Raw genomic sequence first — 24,805 nt, 5'->3', positions numbered from 1 at the left:
GTGAATCTCCACACCCCATCTCTCCCACTTCCTCTTCATCATCATCATTACCTCCTCTATGGGTGCCGCTAAGTGCCCTCTGTCTTTGAGCTCTTTGCTCTCCTACTGTTAAGGCTTGCCAGGTTCGGGGAGATGGAGGGTCTGGAATGCTTTCTAATGACAATGTGTCAGCTGGGTGTTGTTTCTGACTCTTCCTCACCTACCTATGAGCTGCTACCCCCCTCATGCCCTTGTTGTAAAGCTATACTGTCTTCCTCTTCCTCCTCCCTGAAAGGGTCAGGATGGGGAGGAGGTCTCCACCATTTCCCCTCTGCCCAGTCCCTGACAATTAGTTTTCTTTAACAGTGGAAGCAGGTTTTCAGATTATACACAGCTCTTCTTCAGGCTTTGATTATGAGAGCAAAAAATAAACATCCAATAGTCTAGATAGAAACAACTGGGTAGTCAGGCTGATGGTTACTTGGTTGCAGAAGTTTACTGGCCATTGCTGTTGGCATGGAGATAGTCTAGGTTGAATGCAAACATGCCATTCTGATGTCAGGTGTGATGTCACAAAGGGGATACGCTTTAAGTCTTGGTAAAGTCCAAAACAGGTAACAGTCAGACTGCATCTCAGCACTGTCAAGATGGATCTGCATAATAGGTGGTGAATAGTTGTTTTTTTTTGGGGGGGGGATATATTAACTTTTACTATTGGGGGAAAGTTTTAGATTGGTTTGTCAGTTTGTAACCTATCAAGTTGAGGCCAATATATATACATTCACAACCCTGCACCCATCAAATTATCGACTTTATGTGTGACTTTGGGACTGATTCATACAACCACATTTCCTTTGGGACTGATTCATACAACCACATTTCCTTTCTCTATAGCAGGTTTTTCTCTGTATTTGAAAAAATAACCAAGAAGTAGAAGATAAGGATCCAGGAATATGTGCCCTCTGTCTTTGAGCTCTTTGCTCTCCTACTTTTAAGGCTCTCTGGGTTCTGGGAGATGGAGGGTCTGGAATGCTTTCTAATGACAACATGTCAGCTGGGTGTTATTCTGGCTCTCCCATGATTTCCCAACTTTCCCCCTCATCTGCCTCTGAGCTGCAACCTCCCGCAAACCACAGTTGTAATCTATACTGTCTTCCTCTTCCTCCTCCCTGGAAGGGTCAGGATGGGAACGTGATCTCCACCACTCCTCCTCCTCTGCCCAGCTCCTGACACCATGATACTTACAGGTGAATTCAATGTTGCTGGGAAATGTGCTAGTTAGTGTTGTGAAATGTAGCCAATGCCAGGCATGTATTCATCTCAGCAACACCGTCACTTGCGCTTAAAATTTACCAGGCGGCTTTCCTGCCAGCCTGCGTAGCATCAACCATGTAGCTATTTGAGATTACCTAAATAATCCAATTTGTGGGAAAGCAGCTAAAGGGGGAACAGTACAAATCCTGTCTTCGTCTCAAGAATGGAGTGTCAGTAGAAAGAAAATCTATTAATTCTCCTGCAAAGGTGAAACAGCACAGATAAGAAAGACTGGAGCCACAAAAGTTTTGGTTCTGGACTATAGCTATGAACAACTCATTGCCTCAGGCTAGTCCATATCTGAGCAAACATGTCCTGAGGTAACAATACGTTTCCTCAAAGGACATGTTTCATCCTGGCTACTTGTACTTTCCCCCCTTCTCCTCTCCCCCTCACGCATTCATGTTTGGACATGGCCAAACGGTAATTTGAGTTTGCATTACCTCTACCTGGAAGCGAAGATTTTTGCCGGGGAAGGTCTTCCATCTTGCTGACAAGCTCTTCTCAGACACAAGAAGTGTCGAGCCCTCTCAAGCTGCCAAGTGCCAGCCCCTAAGGCAATATTGACATTGAAAGGGAATGGCAAAGAGTTGCGATTCGTTTTCCTGTGACACACCACTGAGGAACGAGGGTCACTTTCAAAAATGTATAGGCATGCCGCCGAAAAATACAGTGAGAGGAATTTCAGCTAATATATTGGAGCAACTAAAAATGTCTCAAATCTCTACAAATAGGTCAGTGATATTTAATTAAATGGTCCTTTCCTGCAGCATGTCCTGGATGTCCTTCAGTGCATTGTCCAAGAACTGTACTTGCTTCCAGACCTATGAAACAACATGAAGCAATGAGATTCGAGCATCTCCTCACTTGGTATTCATTTATCATTTGCTTCACAGTAGTAAGACAAGAGGAGAGTTCTCCAAATAAGAATATTAGGAAAAACGAAACACAGACATGCATTGGAATAGATGCAGAGTGCAGTGAGTACTGGATGAATTAATACAACACCAGACCTAACACATTTTGAGCCAACTGGCATTAAAAAAAATATAGTTTATTCACATGCATCATGAATTGCTACAGCCCACACTGCTGGAAGGGAGCAAACCAGAGAACCCACTCTCCTCTCTGGTCCTCACTGCTGTCCCCAAGTGGTTTATATATATTTCCTGGCTTTCATTAAACAGCCCTTTAATTTCTGGAACTGACTGACTTTGCCCACTCACTGTACTGTGCTGTGTGGTAACACAATTAGGCACAGGGTAAAACACAAGGCATCGTACCAAAGTTAACCCAGAAGAAAATTAACTTTCACTGAAGGGTTTTGAAAGGCAGCAATTTGAGCAAGGGCAGATTTCAGAATAGCTTTAACAATTAAACATAAGAGCAGTAAAGACACATCGATATATACCTAAATCTAGACTTTCTCTCTACTTAAAGCCGTTTCAGCTCATCCTAATCCCTTGGCCAGCTGAGCATCTTTTGTCTCTGGTGCATGAGTCCTCTGCAGCTTTCTAGACTGATGTCATTTTCCTGGTTTTTAGCTCTTTCTCCATCATTATTCCAACTCTCCTCCAGTACTATAATCTTTTCCGGCTCAGGGACATGAGAATACAGTGGTACCTTGGGTTACATACGCTTCAGGTTACAGACTCCGTTAACCCAGAAATAGTACCTCAGGTTAAGAACTTTGCTTCAGGATGAGAACAGAAATCGTGCTCCGGTGGCGTGGCAGCAGCAGGAGGCCCCATTAGCTAAAGTGGTGCTTCAGGTTAAGAACAGTTTCAGGTTAAGAACGGACCTCCGGAACGAATTAAGTACTTAACCCAAGGTACCATTGTATCCAACCAATGGGACAAATCTTTGGGAGCATAACACTTGTAAGCAACAACTCTTGGTTCTATGTTTCGTACTGTGTTGTTTTTGTAATAGAATTAGAGTCACTAATTAGTCACTAATTAGATTTACCTATGCAGGTAATTTCACTCCCCTCCCACCTCTTGGCCAATCAGAAATGAAGCTGAGTTTTGTTTTCCATAATATTATGTAAGCAAATATCTTCCTTGGCTCCCCCCCCCCCTGTTTACCACAATATTTTAAGGTTTCAATTAGCACTATTTTAGCATAGATCTGGTAGGTCACCTTCAACCGGGAGTGGGGTAGGAATCCCACGGCCAAGCAGAAACCACTGATGAAACTCTGTGTCTAATAAGAGCAATTATTATCTCAGAAACTGGTGGAAACCAAGGAAGGACATCATGTTCTGATTGCAGTTCCTGTTGGAAAATTTTATTCCACCTTTAGTTGAAGACATGGAACTGTTGCATGTCACATGTCTGTTTACATACCAGCACAGCTTGCTGGGAACTTCCGTTGTGTGTATAGCTTTTGCTTCTCTCTGTCTCTCTGAGAAGACAAAGAGAGAGACGACATGTTTCTTTGTCCTGATTTATGATTAATAAATCTGTAGTTGTAGTATGCTTCCACAAGCCTCATGCCTATTCTGTGTGCGCAGTTCACTCGGCTGATATAGCCTTTGAAGCCTGGGTCACTGATTTACACTGGAGCAGAGGCCGATTGGTCTTCACAGCAGGACGGCTGGAAGGAGATGACCCAGCTGGGGCTAGCCAGCTGGCCTTGCGACCCTCTGCGTGCCAACAGTTCTTTGGGAGCTCATGTGAGAGAAAAATCACCCACAAAAATCCTGGTTCCAAGCAACATGCAGCTTTAAAATTAAGATGAGCACTTTAATTCCAGCCCATAAACTGTTTATGGTGGCCTGAGGTACAAACAAATGATGTTATTCATGCAATTAGCAAGTGCATGCTTATTCTATTTTTATTTTTAAAAGTAAACGCTGAGGTGATCCCTTTCCCTTCATGCTTGACTCCAATCCAGATTCCTGCCCTACCCTATGCCTGTGGTGACTTAAAGAACACCAACACAAATGTTAATTCATAATAATAATAATAATAATAATAATAATAATAATAATAATAATAGCTTGAAAAACATCATGTAGCCTTGAAACCATACTCTCCCAGGTGAGCTGCACATTCAGGAAACATCTGCTGCATTTAAGGAGCATGAATGTTTTGGAGATAGCTATGTTCTGGGGGCAGATCCCAGCCTCCAAGCTGGCAACACTTAGGTAAAGGCACATTCTTAATAAGCCTCTTCACAGTGATCTTGATAGACCTCTTCACGGCCAAATGCACAACAGGGTTTTGTATACATTGGCCTTTGTCTTTCCAAGATATAAATAAAAACTATATCCCATGTACTCCTTACAGGAGATAGCTCAAACAAGCAAGTCATCCTAAATAAGAATGATACCTAAAACAGAAAGCAATGCAGTTCATGTGCATATTTTCAATGAGAATTTCTTTTAATTCTACAGAAAATTAATCAAATTCATCGCTTCACAGGCAAGAAGTTTTTTTATATTTAAAATGATATATTCTCCACAAGAACTGAGGTAGCCATCCTCTTACCGTATTTTCCGCTCTATATGACGCACCAGACCACAAGACGCACCTAGTTTTTGGAGGAGGAAAACAAGAAAAAAATATATTCTGAATCTCAGAAGCCAGAACAGCAAGAGGGATTGCTGTGCAGTGAGAGCGGCAATCCCTCTTCCTGTTCTGGCTTCTGGGATAGCTGTGCAGCCTGCATTCACTCCATAAGACGCACACACATTTCCCCTTACTTTTTAGGAGGGAAAAAGTGAGTCTTACAGAGCAAAAAACACGGTAATTGCTTCTCCAACTTCACAGTAACTAACAGAGAAATGTTTTTTTAAAAAAATCTGAAAACAAAATTATGAAAAAAACTTTTCAAAGATCAAAGTTCAAAGTGAATGCATACGAAAGAAAGAGGAAAAAAATATTATCCTTACATAGAACAACTGTGACTAAGATTTTATAGGGGGGTGGGCGGTTAAGTGTGATTTCTTTCTTGTCAAGATTCTAATCCAGCATTTAATTCATTTTTAGATCCGTTGTACTGAGTCTCCTGTATGCCAAATTGTTAAAATAAAAACAAATCCTGTTTCTAACAGTAGCCTACTAGAAGCTTCTGGAAAGCTAAAGAGGCAATACCCCTCTCTGTTGTTTGCCACCACTTAAATAATAGATATTTGGAGGCATTTGTCCTGAACCTGGAGGTAACGGATATAAAACATAAAAGGTTTAATGCTACTTGTGTATGGGTTAGGAAAGATATTGCTATACCGATGCACTAATCCAGTAGATATGTCTCTTCGTTTGACTTTCTAATTAGATAGCTCTTTGGCTGCATCACTAAGGCTAACATCATGATGCTGTTTAGTAGAGGAATTTCAGCAAGGCTAATCACAGCCCATGGGATGAAAATTTTAGTAACTCTGTTTTTCACACATCTAAAGCTATCACGTGGAGCAATTTAATGCACCAGAATAACATAGGACCCTGTCATCGCCTAATGCTTCAGTTCTTTTATGTTGGCAACATTATGAAACAGCTACTTTTCTTCCTCTTCTGTTAATTGGTTTTAAAGGCAAAAAATATACAAATAAAATCCTCTTCAAAATGCAGAGAAATATGCCAGCCCTCTAGGTTTGATAAAGTATGTGAGCGGTGCAGGGAAAGTAGCAGAAAGCTATATAAATAAGAGGCGAAGCTTTGATAATTATTGGATGAAGTAAAGATTACAGTGTCACTAATATCTCAAGATGCCAGGAAAGCTCAATGAGCTTGGACTTGAATGTCAGCTTTGGGGACTCTTAAAGCTCACCTCAAAGAAAAGAATATTTTAAAATCTGAACTGGATAACGATTCCTAGCTTCTTCCTCCACTTGCTCCTAACACATGTCTTGGGGAGTATAATTTCCTGCGGATAAAGTTTGTAGGTCCCTGGATTCGAAGCAGAGAATTATGGTACATTAGCATATGTCATGATGTATGGAAGTGAGAGCTGGACCATAAAGAAGGTTGATCGCTGAAGAATTGATGCTTTTGAATTATGGTGCTGGAGGAGACTCTTGAGAGTCCCATGGACTGCAAGAAGATCAAACCTCTCCATTCTTAAGGAAATCAGCCCTGAGTGTTCACAGGAAGGACAGATCCTGAAGCTGAGACTCCAATACTTTGGCCACCTCATGAGAAGAGAAGACTCCCTGGAAAAGACCCTGATGTTGGGAAAGATGGAGGGCACAAGGAGAAGGGGATGACAGAGGACGAGATGGTTGGATACTGTTCTTGAAGCTACCAGCATGAGTTTAACCAAACTGTGGGAGGTAGTGGAAGACAGGAGTGCCTGGTATGCTCTGGTCCATGGGGTCACAAAGAGTTGGACATGACTAAATGACTAAACAACAGCAGCATATGTTTTTGCTCTCAAAAGAGAGGTCTTGTGGCATCATTCTGGTGTGGAAGTGAGTGTTCTCCCCTTCTCCAAGGCTTTTGGGGAGTTAGAATTATGGGGAGTGACTGGTATGCTGGGTGCACAATGCATTTTGACTCAGGACCAGCCTGAAGGGACAGAACTTGATGTTAAAATAAGGCCAAACCTCCCACGGGGGAACAAACATTTTGAGCTCTCTTCCCTTGACATCACACAGAGTAGTATCCACAAGGCTACTTGCAGGGAGAAATTCTGAATATTCCTAGTGATAGACAATGTCCTCCTGATATCCAAATCATTCTCAGAAGTCGTTGCTGAAATACTGGGGAAGATGGAAGGGAATTTAATTAACACTTCCTTGTTTTTCTAGACAGCTCTAGCTCTTTTCCTCAAGTGATTTGACAAATATGCTACCAGTAAGTTTATGGCAGAGTGAGGTGGTGGTGGTGGAACATGTAGAAATGTTTTTTCTATTAAAAGATGGTTCTAGAACATTCCCACAGGAAACAAAACCACTGTGGCTTTCATTCATCGAAGTTCTCCTCTGCCATTTGTCCATTCAGAAGGAGCATTCTTCCAAAGCCTAGTTTCACTGGGTGTCTAACAAGGCAAAGCTAAATGGAAGTTTTCACCTGAGCAAATCCCTCCAAAGACAACAGGAAATTAGGGGAGCTAATGAAGCCTTCAAGTAATAATTGGAAAACATTTGCTTTGAATTAGGCATCCCTCTAAGTATAAAAAGTGCCAAATCATTAGCATCAACTATGAAATGAGAGTTGAATTTTATTAACTCCCAAGGAAGAGAGACTTTTAACGTTTCGGTTTTGGGATATGATTCTTCAGCTCTGAAAGGCTGCCTTGAATCATAAAGCCTGAGCAGTTTAACACAATGCAATTGCTACATATCACAGTTACAAGACACGTTGTAAGAGCTTTCCCGAATGCTAGTGCTCTCCAGATGTTGCGTGTGCAGGTCCCCAAGCCACCCCTCAAAATAATTCACAATTCACACATAATTTTTGTTTAAGGTTTTTGGCATAATTTTGGCCACAACTTTATTTAAATACAAAACCGTGAGTGGTTGCTTAGGCATTGGTTATGACTATCTGTCCCCCCGCCTGGGACAGAACTGACTTTCCAAACTCCCTCGGAAGCCAGTGAAGGGAAAACAATATTGGGGAGCAGTTGAGCTGGGTCCCAGGCCCTCACCACTCACCCAACCTGCTCCCCAAGGCTTGCAGGCCCTGGTCCCATTTCAGGGGCTGGACGAAATCGTGGCAAGCCCCAGGATTCCTTTAACAGAATTCCCTTCCACACCACCGTTGGAGGGGCAGGCCCAGCCTATCCTTACCCCTCCTCCACCAATTTTTATAACCAATGTCTAACCGCAACCTTACAAGTTGTGACGAATTGCTAGGTAGTAGGCAAAAACCGAATGGCACCAGCCAATCAGCCAAATGGACAAAATTCCTACTAGGCCCCTGCCCCAATGGCAGGCGACCCCATGACAGGCATAGCAAGGTCAACCGGAACTCAGGGCGGGTGGGTGATCCGATGCACTCAACGAAAGAGAAAGCAAAAGTGGAGTGACCCAATATTTAAAGCTTTTGGTCCCACCCACCCAATTGCAACATGCCATTTGCCCCAGCAACCCGGCCATCCAATCGTTGCTCCAGGCAATACCCTTTAACCTGCCTGGCAACAGAGGGTTGGCCTGGCAGACCACACCGCAACACGTGCTCTCATTTCAGGGAGAACACGCTTTGTTCATATAATCAACACTGGTTGGTGCTGATGGGGGTTGGAGTCCGACAACATATGGAAGGCACCAGGTTCATGAAGGCTGCATTACAGCTAGTATAGAAAAGGTAAGTTATGTAGCTGGGCTATTGGAGCATATGGACCAGTGTTGTGTACTCTGCCTGGCAGTGCCTCTCCAGAAACTCAGGCCAGGTTCTAGCACAACTCTGCTAACCCAAGATGCTAAGCATTGAACATGCTGCCTTCTGCTTATATACACCTGTTCGATCACTGAGCTATAGGCCCTACCTACAAAAGATGGTTTGGGATGCTGTGAGGTCACCTTTACAACCCACCTCACCACACACCATTGCTAACTAGGTATCCTGTGCCTTGTTTTCCTTTTCAAAACTTTCCATACATCTCCCTTGCAACTGCTTCGGCTTCATCAAAACGGCTACAAAAGAGACATTGCACATTCTTGGGTAATTCATGAAAACCTTTAATAAACATTTTTTAAAAAAAACCTGCTACATGCACTTTTCTTATGATGGGCTCAATCAGGGTTTCTCCAACTTGGGTCTCCAGCTGATTTTTTGGACTACAACTCCCATCACCCCTAGCTAGCAGGACCATTGGTCAGGGATGATGGGAACTGTAGTCCAAAAACAGCTGGAGACCCAAGTTGGGGAAACCCTGAGCTGAATGAACATTAATGGGAGTGAGTCCCAACCAAATATAAATGTTTACCATGGAACTTGCACTCAACAAGTGCCACACAATGTCCATTCTGCATATGAAATGAGACATTCCTTTAGAGTGGCAGCACCTGTACTGTGGAACTTCCTGCCTATAGATATTAGGCTTTCGAGGTCTGCTGAAAATGTTTCGGTTTAGGCAGGCTTATCCTGATGCATGATTTGGTGACATTGGTCCTCAAATTTGTTTCAGGTATTTTACTGCTTTTAGATGTTTTTGACATTTCTTAAATGTTTTAAATACTTTTTAATTTTTATTTGTCTTTGTATTGCAGAAGTGTTTGGAGCCTTGAGCGCCTTTGGGAGGAAGAATGGAATTTAAATGTAATAAACAGAGCAAACAAACAACCATAAAATAATAATAATGGGAGAGGGAATTAGTATTACAACATCATGCTTTTCCCCCAACCCAGTGATGGTCATTAGAATATGCCTTCCTTTGTCCTAGGCCTCCAGACCCACACCAGCTTCCTCCTCCCATTCACCTCTACAGGAGCTTCCCTCTTTAAATGTTTCCACTTGACTCAGGAGCTAGCTATACATACAGATCAGGATGTGGTGTAAACATGAAATTAGCCACAATCCGTATGCACCCTGCACCTTGTGTTTTCATGCATTCTCCTGTTTCCCACCCCCATGCCCCCCTCAGCTTTGGTCCAAATTGAGAGAAAAAAGAGAATTACCTGGCTCTGTTTCAAGCTGGCAATATGTATGTACACTGGCAAAGTGTAGGAAAATCCTCCTCAGGCTTCTTTAAATATAGTCATCTTGTTAAGAAAAGGGTCGTTTATAAATGTTTTCATTTTTTTTTAAAAAAATAGGCACTTCCTGCCTTTATTATAACCTCTAAAGTAAGCAGCCATCCTCCAAAAGCAATCTTCCCCCTTTAACGTTCTTGTTACACCTAAGCACACTTTTATTTCCTTCCCCCTCATCTTTCCATGTTAAATCCATTCATTACTCAATCACTTCTGTGCTGCAAATGGCTTCCACTCATTACACACAAAGGAAGAATCGTTTATGAATAGATTGCCTCTTACTGTCAGAGGGCTTACCACAGCACTGACCTCTTCAGCAAAAGTACAACAATTGCCAGCATTATTATTATTATTATTAGGATTAAGACTTGTTTGTTGTAGGGCAGTTATTTTGCAAGGCAAGTGTGGCAACGGACTGTAATTTTTTGAAGAAGTGGGATTTTAATTTTATTCCCCCCCCTTTAGTTCTAAGAATTTATTTTCTGTTATTACTTTAAAATAAAGTAAGAACACCATAAACACTTTTTACTTAAACCCAATTGAAAGAATAGATGGTGCTAAACCTTGGAATCTCTCTCTCTCTCTCTCTCTCTCTCTCTCTCTCTCTCTCTCTCTCTCTCTGTGTGTGTGTGTGTGTGTGTGTGTGTGTGTGTGTGTTGTAAATGAACTCCCTTCACTTTGGAGCAGCTAAAATGTTGGTGAGTTGAGGCCCCGCTCCCTGCTTCATGATGAAATAAGACACATGGACCCAAGTATTTTAGGTTAATGGGCTAAAAAGGGCCACAACTTTATTGGTTACAGAATGTGAGAGGTATTGGCTTAGGCATTGGATGAGAACAGACTATACTTGACTCCTGCCCACTCTGCAGGGAGTCACACAAGGGTTAACAACCTGTTGGGGAGGAGGAGGAGGAGGAGGAGGAGGAGGAGGAGGAGGAGGAGGAGGAGGAAGAAGAAGAAGAAGAAGAAGAAGAAGAAGAAGAAGAAGAAGAAGAAGAAGAAGAAGAATAGTAGTAGTAGCAGTAGTAGTAGTAGTAGTTTGGATTTGATATCCTGCTTTATCACTACCTGAAGGAGTCTCAAAGCGGCTAACATTCTCCTTTCCCTCCCTCCCTCACAACAAACACTCTGTGAGGTGAGTGGGGCTGAGAGACTTCAGAGAAGTGTGACTAGCCCAAGGTCACCCAGCAGCTGCATGTGGAGGAGCGGAGACACGAACCCGGTTCACCAGATTATGAGCCTACCCCTCTTAACCACTACACCACACAGGCCCCCAACAAGGGGGAGCTTGTTGATGCGAATCAGCTGGAAGCTTTCCCCTAGAGTCGCCAGAGGGTCAGGACATGGCCCTAGCCACCACCTGGGCATCGGACAGGAACCACGACCGCCGGATTCCTTTAATGGAATACCCTTAAAGGGGAGGGGTAGGCGATGGTCACAACCTCCCCTCCAACACACAACACATTTCCAATGCCTAACCGCCAGACCTTACAAAGCTGTGACGATCTGCTATCTGCCAAGTGGAAAAAATTGCTACTAGGCCCCTTGGATAACCAAGGCGACCAACCAAGGTCCATGGCAAGGTCAGGTGCAGAAGCAAAACCTAGAGGGAGGCTGATCCAAGGAAGCCTGGGAACAAGGAAGGACTCGTGGGCCCGCGGCCATTTTAAAATGGCCAAGCTACGCCCACCAGCCAACCAGATTGGCTGGCTGGGGTGCATGACACGGGCCCAGGACTCCATTGACGCAGGGGGCCCAGCCGTACACACCCTGCGAGTGCAGGAAGTGATTCCCGCTCACAGCCCCTCCCCTCCGGGAAGAGGGGAGGCTATTCCAAAATGTGGTTTAGCTTAAAACTAGCTTCTCTTAGTGAGAGACATCCCCAATATTCCATATTACCTGGTTCTCTCCTTATCCACTTTTGTATTTTGCAAGGGAATAGGAGGGTGGGGGATGCACAAACTGTGTCAATGAGTTCATACACACTTTTAAAGCACCCCCCCCAAAAAAAAAGAATGCTGGGGACTGTACCTCTCAAAGAGGTACAGTTCCTAGCACCAGTAACAAACCACAGTTCCCAGGATGCTTTTTTTTGGGGGGGGGGGAGAGATTTTGGATTTCTAAATCCAAAAAGGGATTGCAATTTCATAATTAATTACCTGCTGTAGCTATTAATGTGTTATGTTTTTCTTTATATTTTATTTATATAACCTCTTTTTGTGTGTGTGTGGGGGGGGGGAAGAGGCGTAAGCATTTCACTGCTTCCTAATCATGATTTATGATGTCAAACAGTAGTCTGAACTCTTCCGCAGCATAGCTGTTTGCTAAATAAAAATTAATCTTAATTATGGTTAAACTAGAATGGCATCGTCAACCAATTCAACTGCTTCTAAATTTTGCTAACGCTTCTGAAAGGAGACAAAAAGAGAGAGGAAGGGAGAGGAGGAAACACACAAAAGGAAAGCAAACCCTCATTTGGAAGCAGGGAGATTAACAGCTTTTGGCTATTACTAAAAAAATATGTCACTTTGTTAGGAGCAGCCTATCTAAAAACAAAAAGCCAACAGTACGGAAGCTGTACTACCCAGGACAGGATGGGGTTGTGCAGGGTTGTTAAGGCAGCAGAGAGCATTGTTGGCTGCCCACTCTCCACCTTAGAGCAGATTTATGCCACAAGGTGCCATAGGAAGGCACTGGACATAGTAAAAGATCCATCACATCCTGATAACTGTCTCTTCGAGCTCCTGCCGTCGGGATGGAGATACAGGACGATGAAGACAAGAACGAGCCGTCTTAAGAACAGCTTCTTCTCCAGAGCGATCGCGGCCCTGAATGGGAAGCCTGGACTTTGAAAGTCATCTAATCTTCCTTGCTGTATTATACTGTATTGTTTTAATTAGTGTTTTTATAGTTGTTTTGATTTTGTGTGGAGTGCCCTACCTGGGTGGATGGAGCAGCCAAGTAATTTCGTTGTCCCCGAGAGGGGGCAATGACAATAAAGATATTATTATTATTATTATTATTATTATTATTATTATTATTATTATTATTATTATTATTATTATTATTTTCAACAGCAGAATTCTTTGGAAGGAAAGACACATTCACAAATACTTCATGTGAGTGTGGAAAGAAAATCTTGACTGAAAGTAGAGAAGAACAGGCTTGCAGGCCAGAGATGTTGGACCTCTGACCTGTTTTAGCAGAACAGTTTGTATGTTAACATGCTACTTCTGAATATTGAAATGAGCCAAGAAAATACATTGTGCAAGTTTGTGTATGTGTTCTTCATGCTATCTCTCTGCTTTTCCCATAACCATTTTGTTGGTAAGGTGAAGAAGGTAGCATCTGAAAGCTGGTGATGGTGGTGGTAAGAGCAGGGCTGCCCCAAAAATGAGGTCAATTGATGGCAGCCATCTTGGGCAGCAGAATCCCAAGGTGGTTAAACGGGACAGGCTGCCCCGAGTCGGGGGAATTACAGGCTATACTCGCTACCTTTACTCTGAGAGAGTTAAAATGCACAAATATTTCTTTCCTGAAGAAGGGAAGAACACCTATACCAGGGGTAGGCAAACTAAGGCCCGTGGGCCGGATGAGGCCCAATTGCCTTCTCAATTTGGCCAGTAGATGGTCTGGGAATCAGCATGGTTTTTACATGAGTAGAAGGTGTGCTTTTATTTAAAATGCCTCTCTGGGTTATTTGTGGGGCCTGCCTGGTGTTTTTACATGAGTAGAATGTGTGCTTTTATTTAAAAGGCCTCTCTGGGTTACTTGTGGGGCATAGGAATTCATTCATTCCCCTCCTCCATATAGTCCGGCCCACCACATGGTCTGAGGGATGGTGGACCAATCCATGGCTGAAAAAGGTTGCTGACCCCTGACCTATACTTTCTATGGTAGCATCTAATGTTTATCTCTTTTGAATTGGGTGTGTGCCTGAAACTCTTAGCAGCCAAGAAGGGAAAGGATTAAGAGGGCATGGAGTCGGCTGGGCTCCTTCAAGTGTCTCATCCTCATCCCCTAGCTACAGAAACTGAAACATTGTTGGCATCAATCAGTTCCAGTCAGCATAGGCAGTGGACGAGCACAATGGGAACTGGAGACTGATAACATCTGGAGGGTCCTGGTTGGCGAAGCAGTTGCTTTAGTCAAGTTTCATAGAATCATAGAATTGTAGAGCTAGAAGGGACCCCAAGGATCATCTAGTTCAAGCCCCTAGGATGGAAGAATATCAACTGGCCATACAACTTCTGCTTAAAAACCACCAAGGAGGGAGAGTCCACTCACACCCGAGGGTGTCCGTTCCACTATAGAACAGCTCTTACTGTCAGAAAGTTCTTCCTGATGTTTAGCCGGACTCTCCTTTCTTGTAACTTGAAGCCATTGGTTCGAGTCCTACCCTCTAATGGTTTGAAGTTTCCATGCTGTTTGCCCATAGTTGTTAGCTATGTCCAGGCACAATAATAATAATTTATTACTTATACCCTGCCCATATGGCTGGGTTTCCCCAACCACTCTGGGTGGCTTCCAACAGGAGATTAAAAATACATTAAGGCAGGGACCCTCCTTTTGGATAAAATGGAGTGGCAAGAACTATGTACACCATAATGAGCTCCTTGGAGGAAAGGTGAGATTAGGTAGGTAGGTAGGTAGGTAGGTAGGTGTGTGTGTGTGTGTGTGTGTGTGTGAGAGAGAGAGAGAGAGAGAGAGAGAGAGAGAGAATGCATTGCAAAATTCAAATAAGTGCAAATTTCAAAGGAAGGCTGTTCTTTGTTCACATTTTGTTTCAGAAGATGTTGTTAGGCAGGTTCACCTTTAATTGAATTGAATTTATCCCCTAACCCTACACCCAATTAAGGATAATATTCAAGAAACATTCCAGAGTTTTGCAAGCAAAACAGAGGTGCCCCAAAGAGTTTATAATCTAATTTGTGACATTACGGAAGAGAAAGGAAGAACGTTGTTTGTTTTTTTTAGCCATGCCCATCTCCTTTCTTTCAGCAGTGGGCTATGGTTCTTGAACTCGTAACCTCATAGGCTAGCAGGAGCACTCCACATGACACCTGCGACTCAGCAGGGTATATGCCGATAATTGCGAGTGTGACTGCAGCGTCCCTCATCTTACACGTCTGCCACAAAAATATTTCTTCAGCCTTTAAATATTCCCACTAATGATTCATCTTGCATGACCCTAAGCCACACATTCATAAAAATGACTCCCTGCATCTTTTACCTGCACTGAATATCAGCATGGCAGCTCAGAGAGAAACAAATATAGGCTTTTGTTGAAAGCAACTGTGGATAATTAATGATATATGTTCATCCCATCTATTCGAAAGAGGTCCAAGTTTAAAATTACATCCAAAAGCCGCTTTCAGATTGAGGCATACTGGCAGATGATTACACACATTTTGCACAGTGTGTGATCAGTACGTTACCCATTATATTTGTGTACATAAGCAAACAGCAGGAATTTCTTCCCCATTGGAAATGGGATGAAACAGGTAGATTAAAGGCCCCTGCTTCATTTGTCAAGACATCTGAGTGCCTTATGAAGTTATGCACTATAACTACCAGTAAGCAAAACACCAGAAAAAAAGTATTAGAGAATGCTAGGTTATACATTTTATTGGGTCCATATCTGTGTGTGCCATTTAGAAGTTTGAACATCTTGAAGCAAAAGAACAGGATTTTTAATAGAGGGCAAGAAAAAGTTTTAAATGATGGAAAACATAGATCTGTCTCACATTGCTTCATGCAAACAGATGGTGCTTATTTCTTCAGATGGTATCCTCTGTATGCACACTAAAGAATGGAGGGGATCCAGGATCATGCTTGCTGGACCAGACCCTGATGTCATGTGTGCCCCCCACCCCCACCCCCTGACTTCCATGCATTCAGTGTAACATTTTCAGATATAATAATAATAATATATAATTTTTTATTTATACCCCACCCTTCCTGGTTCAGAAAACCGGGCTGAGGGCGGCTAACAACAAATTTAAAACACTTAATTGATGCAACAAAAAAACAGCATAAAATACAGTATAAAACATGAATAACAATAAATTCAGAATTCAAAAATCAATTTAGGGGGAAAATCCATCCAATAAACATTAGATGATCTCCAGGGCTAGCTGGCTAAATCAGTCCTATTTGGGCCAGCGAGGAGACCAGGGGAGAATTAGGTGTGGGATTCCAGAGCGGGTAATCTTCATAAAAAGGGGAGGGGGAGGGAAGGAAGGAAGGAAGGGGAATAAAAGATCAGGCTAAGTTCAAATTTAAAGCCAGGCGGAATAGTTCTATCTTACAGGCCCTGCGGAAGGAAGTCAAATCCTGCAGGGCCCTGGTCTCATGGGACAGAGCATTCCACCAGGTCGGAGCCATCACTGAGAAGGTCCTGGCCCTGGTGGAGCCAGTGCAGATATAGCCCTGCACCCTCAGGCCTGGCCCTCAGGTTCTGTGCCAAAGTACTCTCGCGGTCCACTTGGTCTGAGAGGTTGGACCAGCCTGAGCTCGATGGAGCCGCTCTTCAGAACTAATGAGCACAGGGAAGGAACAACAACAGTCAGGCAAACAAAAAAACACTACCCAGATGTTGCAGAATGGTTGTGGGGTCCACTTCAAAGAAGCTGTCGTTTCTCAAAGAAAGTGTCAAGGAAAATGACTACTCTATCGTTTCAGTTTCAATGCAGTGGACATCAGAGTGAAAAGATGGCGAAACGGTTAAATCAGCTATGATAAAATGGGCACAGGACATTGGGCACAATATTATGTTTGCTGACTGGGAAAAGTTATGGACCACCGGAGTGAGGTTTACGACATGCAATGCCTTGAAAGAAAACATTATGAAAATGATATACTGGTGGTACATGACCCCAGTCAAGCTTGCAAAAATATATCATTTGCCTGACAATAAATGTTGGAAATGTAAGGGAACTGAAGGAACATTTTTTCACCTCTGGTGGACATGCCCAAGGGTTAAGGCTTTCTGGGAAATGATTTATAATGAGTTAAAAAAGGTATTTAAGTATACCTTCCTTAAGAAACCAGAGGCCTTCCTTTTGGGCATTGTTGGCCAAGGGGTGTAAAAAAAGGATAGAACTTTCTTTATGTATGCAACAACAGCAGCAAGAATACTCATCGCAAAGTACTGGAAGACACAGGATTTGCCCACTCTGGAAGAATGGCAGACGCAACTGATAGACTACATGGAGTTGGCTGAAATGACTGGCAGAATTCGAGACCTGGGAGAAGAGACGGTGGAAGAGGATTGGAAAAAATTTAAAGACTATATACAAAAACACTATAAGCTGTATGAATGTTAAGAGAATGCACGATAGAAAGTAACATGGCTTCAGCAATTTAGTTGTAAGACATATGAGAATAAGTGATGTTTAAGAAAATGATGAAATTTGAAGTAATATTATGTTTAAGCTAAGCAGTTCAGTATATGAAAAAATATTTAAAGTTTGGGACATAATATTTGAGAACTACAAAATAAGAACTGAAATAAGGTAATAAATTGCTGTCTATAATTATATGACTGAGAACGCAGGAAAGGGTGATGTGAGGAAGTCCAAAGATTATGAAAATATGATTTATGGATAATTGTTTTTTGTTGTACTCTTTTTTTCATTCTATGTCTTTTTTCTAATTTTTCTATGTTCTTTCTGTTTGTTGTATGGTGATGGTATTATATATGTTTGGTGGTTTGTTTTTTGTTTAAAATTTGCAATAAATATATTTTTTTTAAAAAAACAGAGTGAAAAGATGGCACAAAGAAGGTGGACAAGGCAGTGCTTGGATTTAAGCTCTTGAGGTGTTGCTACTCTGCCTCCTCCTCCTCCGCTAAATTAGTGAAGAAAATATAATCTAGCTTTAAAGATTTAAGTATCTGCTTTCCTTTATAAAGTTCCTTGCTAGTGTGTAGTCTAGGGGAATCAGGATGCTTGGTGTTATCGTGGATTCATTAGGGTAATCTTAAAAAAAAAAAAGAGTGAAAGAGATAAGGAGAAGGAACAATTATTTTCTTATAGGAAGTTGAGCGCGTTTATGAGACTAATTACTGCATTATTTATACTCAACGAGTAATTTAAAGGGCTTGCCCCTTCATAGAGCTGGGCAGATAATGAGAATCAAAGTCTGAAAACACTCTAATGAGAAAAATCAGAACGCTCATCTCCCGCACGCCTTGCAACAGGGACCTGATTCGAGGTCCTCTGGAAATATTTGTCAGAAATGAAATACACGCTCTGAGGGGAATTCAGATTTCACCTCTCTGCGATATATGAGTCTGTAGGGAAATGCACATCTCATAACCGATGAAAATGTAAACATTGAGCTATGGAATCATAGCTGGAAGATATATCAAGAGTCATCAAGATAACACCTACCCACCCTCTAAGGACCCAGCAGACTTAAATAATCTCACCCACATTTCTAACATATTATTTCCTGCTTACGCAATTGAGGTCTTTTCCAGATGATTGCATATGATTGTATGTAACAGCAATCATAAACATGTCTACTCTTGAAGTAAATTCTGTTACTTCCACAGAGGGATATGTTAGAATTTCATCTGAGTCCCCATTTTAATACACGCATGCTCCACTTACATAATTCACGTTTCCCAAATTAATATGTGGCTCTAAATGCAGCAAACCCTCAAAATGTGGCCTTCTATGAATTTTGTAATCCGGTTCATTACAAAATTCATCCTGAAAAGTGTATCTTGGTGGGAAAAGTGCACAGAATTACATAAAGTAGGGGGAATTGTTTGCTTAAAAATATGCATATATTAAAATGTGTATATGAGGAGAAATGTGCATGAAGATGCTGACAAATGTTTCTGTTGTATTTTTATTTTTTATTTTTTTTAAAAAAAATGCTGACAGATGCAGAAATGGGGCAAATTGAAGCAAATACTGGAAAAAATGAGAAATGGAGCGAACCTGAAATTTTCAGATTTGTCCATCCCTGCTTCCAGGTATTATAGGCTTGTGCCAAAGTTGTTTAGTTGGTTATTTGTTGTGATGCACTGTCTTTGATGTGCATCCCTGACATAGTGACAGTGCAGGCCAGAGATTGGCAGTTAAGGGAGCAATCCAAGCCCAAGATTGGCAAGGATGAACGAATTAGGACCCAGTGAATCTCTGGTTTATCTGATAGATTGCCAGTTTCTGGGCTATGCTGGTGTAAGTCTGACATACTGGTGTAGCTGGGTCTTAGCCAGATGAGCTAAGATGGGTGGTTCTTATGTCAGTGTAAATTCTGAAAAAGTGGGTGTTCCAAAGGAGTGGTTGGGGTGGGGGACTTACACTATATCCTAAATTATGTAGCTACTCAGCCAAACACTAAAACCATCTGTGGCCAGGAGTCCAAGAACTTCTGTGGCCCCGCTTCTGTGTCCTAAAGTGACTTGAATGGTTTTTTAATATATATTTCACGAGGAAGAGGAGAGATTACCTGCATTTTGAGTGAAGCCATTTTCATGAAACCACCAGTAGCCATCAGTGGCCCCATCAACTAGTGACACCATGTAGTATCATCAGATGACCACATGCATTCTGGCTATATGCACTGCACTACAAATGGCCACAGCATAGAGGCCAGGGAGAATAGGAAAGAACATTGAATTGGGGTAGGGATTAGTGGTGCATCTCAGGGAGCCGTGGAAGGAACAAATTGCTGCAGCCTCTAACCCAATAATTATAAATTGCATTCCCAGAATATGCTGAAATGGCTGGGAGTGGGAAGGGGAAGACTTGTGTAAAGTTCTATGCCATTATTAATTATCATTCCCCAGTACACATGGAACTTCCATCCAGTGGTCTGCAAAGTGGGCAACTTGTTATTATGCTAGAGTGCCATCTAGCTGATTCACACAGTAACTGACATCCCTACATTTCTCCCCTACCCACAGTATTGCAACTGAAGAGGGATATCTTCTAATGAGCAAACTTGTGATCCTAATCACAAGAGAATCAATGTCTCTGAAAGCAATGGGGCTGCTGTAGGGTGTTGAACATCCGAGCATGGGTATGCAAAATTTGAGTAATTTGTCTATTTTTAGGGTTAATGCACTATAGGAAAAGCACAGTAAACCCTAAGCCTGTCAAAGGGCAAGCAAAGAATTCATTGTGGAAGATCCAGTTTTAATGTGTGAACTGCATGTTGCACACATCCTTAGCGGTAATTGCTCAGTTTCATATCCGATGGTTAGCTATTCTCATGAATTTTTGCACTAGCTGTTCCTGCTCCTACTTTCCTTGACAGCAGCAACAAGTGAATTAGTTGCCATAATGTGCCCAAATATAAGGTGGAAGTAAGGTATGGACGCGGTTGGAGCTGTGGTCTAAACCACTGAGCCAAGGGCTTGCCGATCGGAAGGTCGGCAGTTCAAATCCCTGCAATGGGGTGAGCTCCCGTTGCTCGGTCCCAGCTCCTGCCAACCTACAGTAGCCATTCAAAAGCAAGTCAAAGTGCAAGTAGATAAATAGGTGGGAAGGTAAACAGCATTTCCATGCACTGCTCTGGCTTTGCCAGAAGCGGCTTAGTCATGCTAGCCACATGTCTGCGGACAAACTGCCTGCGGACAAACTGTCTGCGGACAAACGTTGGCTCCCTCGGCCAGTAAAGCGAGATGAGCGCCGCAATCCCAGAGTCGTTCGCGACTGGACTTAACTGTCAGGGGTCCTTTACCTTTATCTTTTAAAGGTATTCTCACTCCTGTTCCAGTCACTACTACACAGAATCTTATAATTGCTGGGAGGGACCCGATGGTCATCTAGACCAACCCCCTGCAATGCAGGGATATTTTGCCAAACATGGGGCTCAAACCCACAACCCTGAGATGAAGAATTTCATGCTCTACTGACTGAACTACCCTGCTCCATTTCTTACTGTTTCTGTCATTATTTAGAACAAAGGCTATTGAAACAGTTGTGAATCTTCAGAACCCAAAAGCAAGGATAGTGATACCAGCTAATCAGGATTTGCAAAGTAGCTTCATGGATACATAGCCAATACAATTCGACTACATTTAAGGCAAATTATGCCCTTTCAGAGCAAGGGTGATCCATCCTGAATCTGTTTCTTTAAATGCAGTCATTCAAAATTGGCAAACCTAAAATAGCTGTAACCGGGAGAGTTTCCACTGTGTTTTATGATTTTGTGTTTTTATATGGTTGTAAACCGCTGTGATATATTTTTTTTATGATGCAGCAGTATATAAATATTTTTAAAATAAATAAATACATAAAATTAAATTCTTCTTCTCAGCTGTCTGTGCACAGCATATATATATATATATTGAGCATATATTGAATCAGACCTTTGAGTGCCAGTCGGAGCACCAACACTTTCAGAACCAGGCTGGCACAGCAAACAGACCTGGATTGGGCCTGATGCTGGCTGGCGCTGACTGTGCGTGGCTCAGGCTTCAGTGAATGTCAGCTCAGCTCAGCCCCATCCTCCTAACTCCTCATTTGCGTGTCAAGACCCCACAACCACCCCCTCATAGAGAATAAGACACCAGGACACAGATATTATGTTAATGTTATTGGGCAAATTTTGGCCTCAACTTTATTGATTACAGACTGTGAGCGGTATTGGTTTAGGCATTGAATGGACCCGATTATATCTGACTCCTGCCCTTTGCGCAGGAAGTCGGGTAAGGGTAAACCACCAGACAGGGGAGCCCCGTTGATGCAGACCAACTCAAGCTCCCCAAGATGTTCCCCTCAGGGTTGTGTCATGGCCCTAGCCCCACCCTGGGCTTCGGACAAGACCACACCCCCGGATTCCTTTAACGGAATACCCTTAAGCTTGGAGGGGCAGGTGATATGGCCACACCTACCCTCCCCCGTCATAAGGTCCAACAATGCCTAACTACGAAACCTTACAAAGTTGTGACAAGGTAGACGAAAACCAAATGGCCCCATGCCAATTTTGCCAAGTGGAAAAAATTCCTACCAGGCCCATCAATGGCGGCCAACCAAGGTCCATAGCAAGGCCAAGGAAAAAGAAACCTGTAAAAGAGGGAGGGAGGGTGGGAGTTTGAAGACGTGAGCCAAGAGGAAGCCCTCTGGCTCGCACCATAGCTTAAACGGTCCCGGCCACACACCCCAGCCCCAGGATTGGCCGGCTGGCAATGACATGGCTGGGATCCCCTGGGCAACATGGGACTTCGTCCCCCGCCCCCGGAGGAGAGGAGGTGGCCATGTGGTCCACCGCAACTCCTCCCCACGGGGAAGTGGAGCGGACTTGGTGGCTTTCTGCTGGGCTCCACTGATAAGGATATTGCCCGTGGACCTTCAGCCCACACATTTGGTGTCTGGTCAGCTCAGCTCAGCCAACAAAAGCAATTAGAGGGGTGTCTTTTCTCAAACCTCCAGCCCACAACCAGACATAAGGGGTTTCACTGGAGTTTTTGGGGTTGCAAACTAAATAGCAAAAAGTGCATGACATTCGTACGTAACATTCATAACTGGGATTTCAAATGCTTCTGAATGCTAGTGCAGTCAACATTTTCCAGGATAAAAATGTTTCTGTCACATGACTCCATTTTACCCTTTTTGGCAGCCATTTGGTGACTAAACTGGAAGTTTGACAGAGAAATTAAGGTTGCAATGCACCACAGTGGATAGTGAGTTAGAGGCAAGTTGCATGAGTATCAGTATTGTTCTAACTAGCAATTGACATGGTAGAAAACACTTAAGAAACTAAAATCTTCAATCTTTTTTTTAATTAAAAAGAAGACAGAAAGTACACATTTGCATTCTTGTTTGCTAACAGGTGCAAAAGCTAGCAAGCAAATGTCTGGTAATCCAAGCTATTAGGTGAAAGAGGAGTATATGTCTTCTGGAACTGGCATTCAGTTTCGGTGTTGTTGCTTTTCTAATAACAATTTTCATGAGTTCATCTCATAATTACAAGATCTGCTTCATATTAGAATTGTCGTCTGTCCCTTTTTGCTACCAGTGGGACCAAACATTGCTGCTATGAAAGAGCATTTCCTAAATTTCAGGTCCTGCGGAACACTTATTTTCTGAACTAAAGACACACTCCACAACACCTAACAAGTTTTGCTACTGAAGTGCAGAAGGTTGCTGCTATTGCAGCATCAAAAATGGCCGAGGAAATGAGTGAATTTAGTGAATTTGCATTGGGGAGGGGGGAGAGCCAGTATTTAGCTGCAGGTGTGCTCATGCCCAATGAGGCTACTGGTGTGTTTTTTTGTCTTTTGCAGTGGGTAACACTGGACAAAAGCAGCCAATGATGCCTTGCTTTTCCCCATATGTGCACACTATAGGTTTTTTTGGATTTGGCGCCTGGTGTGGCATCAAGGCTTATGTCTTCATCACACACTGCCTCGTGTGTTCACTTTTGCCCTCTGTGTTCTGGATGCCCTTTCTTGAAGAAGATCCCCTCCACCGAATCTTGTATATATCTAGATTTCCATCAGGGTTTTTTTAAAGGATAAAGCCTCTCATATATTACCCATTTTTACAACACTCTTTATTGTCTGTTTTACAGCCAGGCTGGCTACTTCACTGTATGTAAAATCTTGTGGTGTATGTAATGATAGAATAAACAGAGACATGATATAAGGATGGAGAAAAAATGGTCTGAACAGTACTACCAAAGGGTGGAAAAGGAGCTCAATCCATTGGAAGCAGGAAAGCTGTGGGGCGTAGCCAACTAAGTTTGCGTAAACCTATTGAAGATATTTCCATACTATATTTTGCCTAAGGAAAGTGCAGAGTTTCGATGCATAACAACAAAAACATTTCTGCATCAAAGCAGGAGGAAGGGATGGGTAGAGGCACCCACAAAGGAATATTCCTTTTTTCATAAGCCTGCACATATTTTCCCCAAACGCAGACAATCTTTCTGAACAGCACAAATGCTTCACTAAACACTGCCAGTGTTTGATGTCTCCGTTAGCAATCTTCTCAACAGGAGAGGCCAAGTCATAAACCGGCAGCGGTTAAAAGAAAAAATAATGTTTATGGCATCAACAGCATGAAAATATGAGCTACCAATTTCCTGAGCACCTTCTGGCAACAGGTGCCCATTCTGACAATCAGCAGCAACCAGGCACCGAGTGCTAGAAATTGACTGAGTTTGATATATATTTTTTTAAGTTAAAAAAACAACAAACTTCTTGTGCTTTGCTGCTTTGCTTAAATCCTGAGCTCACTAAAACATTTGAGAATTCTCACTAATTCTTAAATCATCGTTGATTTGAACTAATTCTAAGCTACTCTGTCCCAAGAAGTGACGTCAGCCAAACAGGACAAGATTCTAGCCGAAGTGAATTAAGTGTGTGCAGATCCCAGGGACGTTCAGAACCCAATAAGTCAAGCAGAAACAAGGTTTTAACCACCAGTTAAATTCAAGCAAAGCATGTTAGAGACCAACAAGCGAAGCCAGACAAAGCAGAGAACAAAGTCCAGAAGGCAAATGGGAAAAGAAGGTAGCACATTGGAGACCTCCAAATGGAGCCTAGGCTTGAAGTCAGAAGAGGCAGGTTTGAAAGTGCTGTAATAACTGAAGTCTGAGCCTTAAGTAGAATTGTAGCTTAATCTACAAAGCAGATAGCTTCTCCTCTTAAAGGGTCCCAGTCTGTTTTAGAAGCTTGTCTCCAGGAGTATGTGGGAGACTGGGGTTCTACTATTGCTTCTGAGACGGAATACCTTTTACTCCAAGGAAAGCAATGTATCATCTTCAGGCTACTATCCTCTGGTGGTGCAATTCCCTAAGAGGCAGTGATGTCAAAGATGGGTGCAGATTTTCTGAGATTCACATGTGTGTGTTTTTATGCAGTAGTGAAGCTTGCATCTAACATACGTACCATGGAAACATTAG

General features: G+C 42.6%; 1 long non-coding RNA gene across 1 annotated transcript; it reads left to right on the top strand.

Annotated features, from left to right (window-relative positions):
- Positions 1-211: 211 nt before the first annotated feature.
- On the top strand, positions 212-9,524 carry LOC308593942. Its single transcript, XR_014011117.1, has 4 exons — positions 212-643; positions 1,156-1,226; positions 2,190-2,273; positions 9,449-9,524. It is a non-coding gene; the product is annotated as an uncharacterized lncRNA (long non-coding RNA).
- Positions 9,525-24,805: the final 15,281 nt, after the last annotated feature.

This window comes from Podarcis bocagei (assembly GCF_964188305.1).
Source record: "Podarcis bocagei genome assembly, chromosome: 8".
NCBI lineage: Eukaryota > Metazoa > Chordata > Lepidosauria > Squamata > Lacertidae > Podarcis > Podarcis bocagei.
Note: the sequence above shows the minus strand (reverse complement) of the source record. Positions and strands in the feature narration are given on the sequence as shown.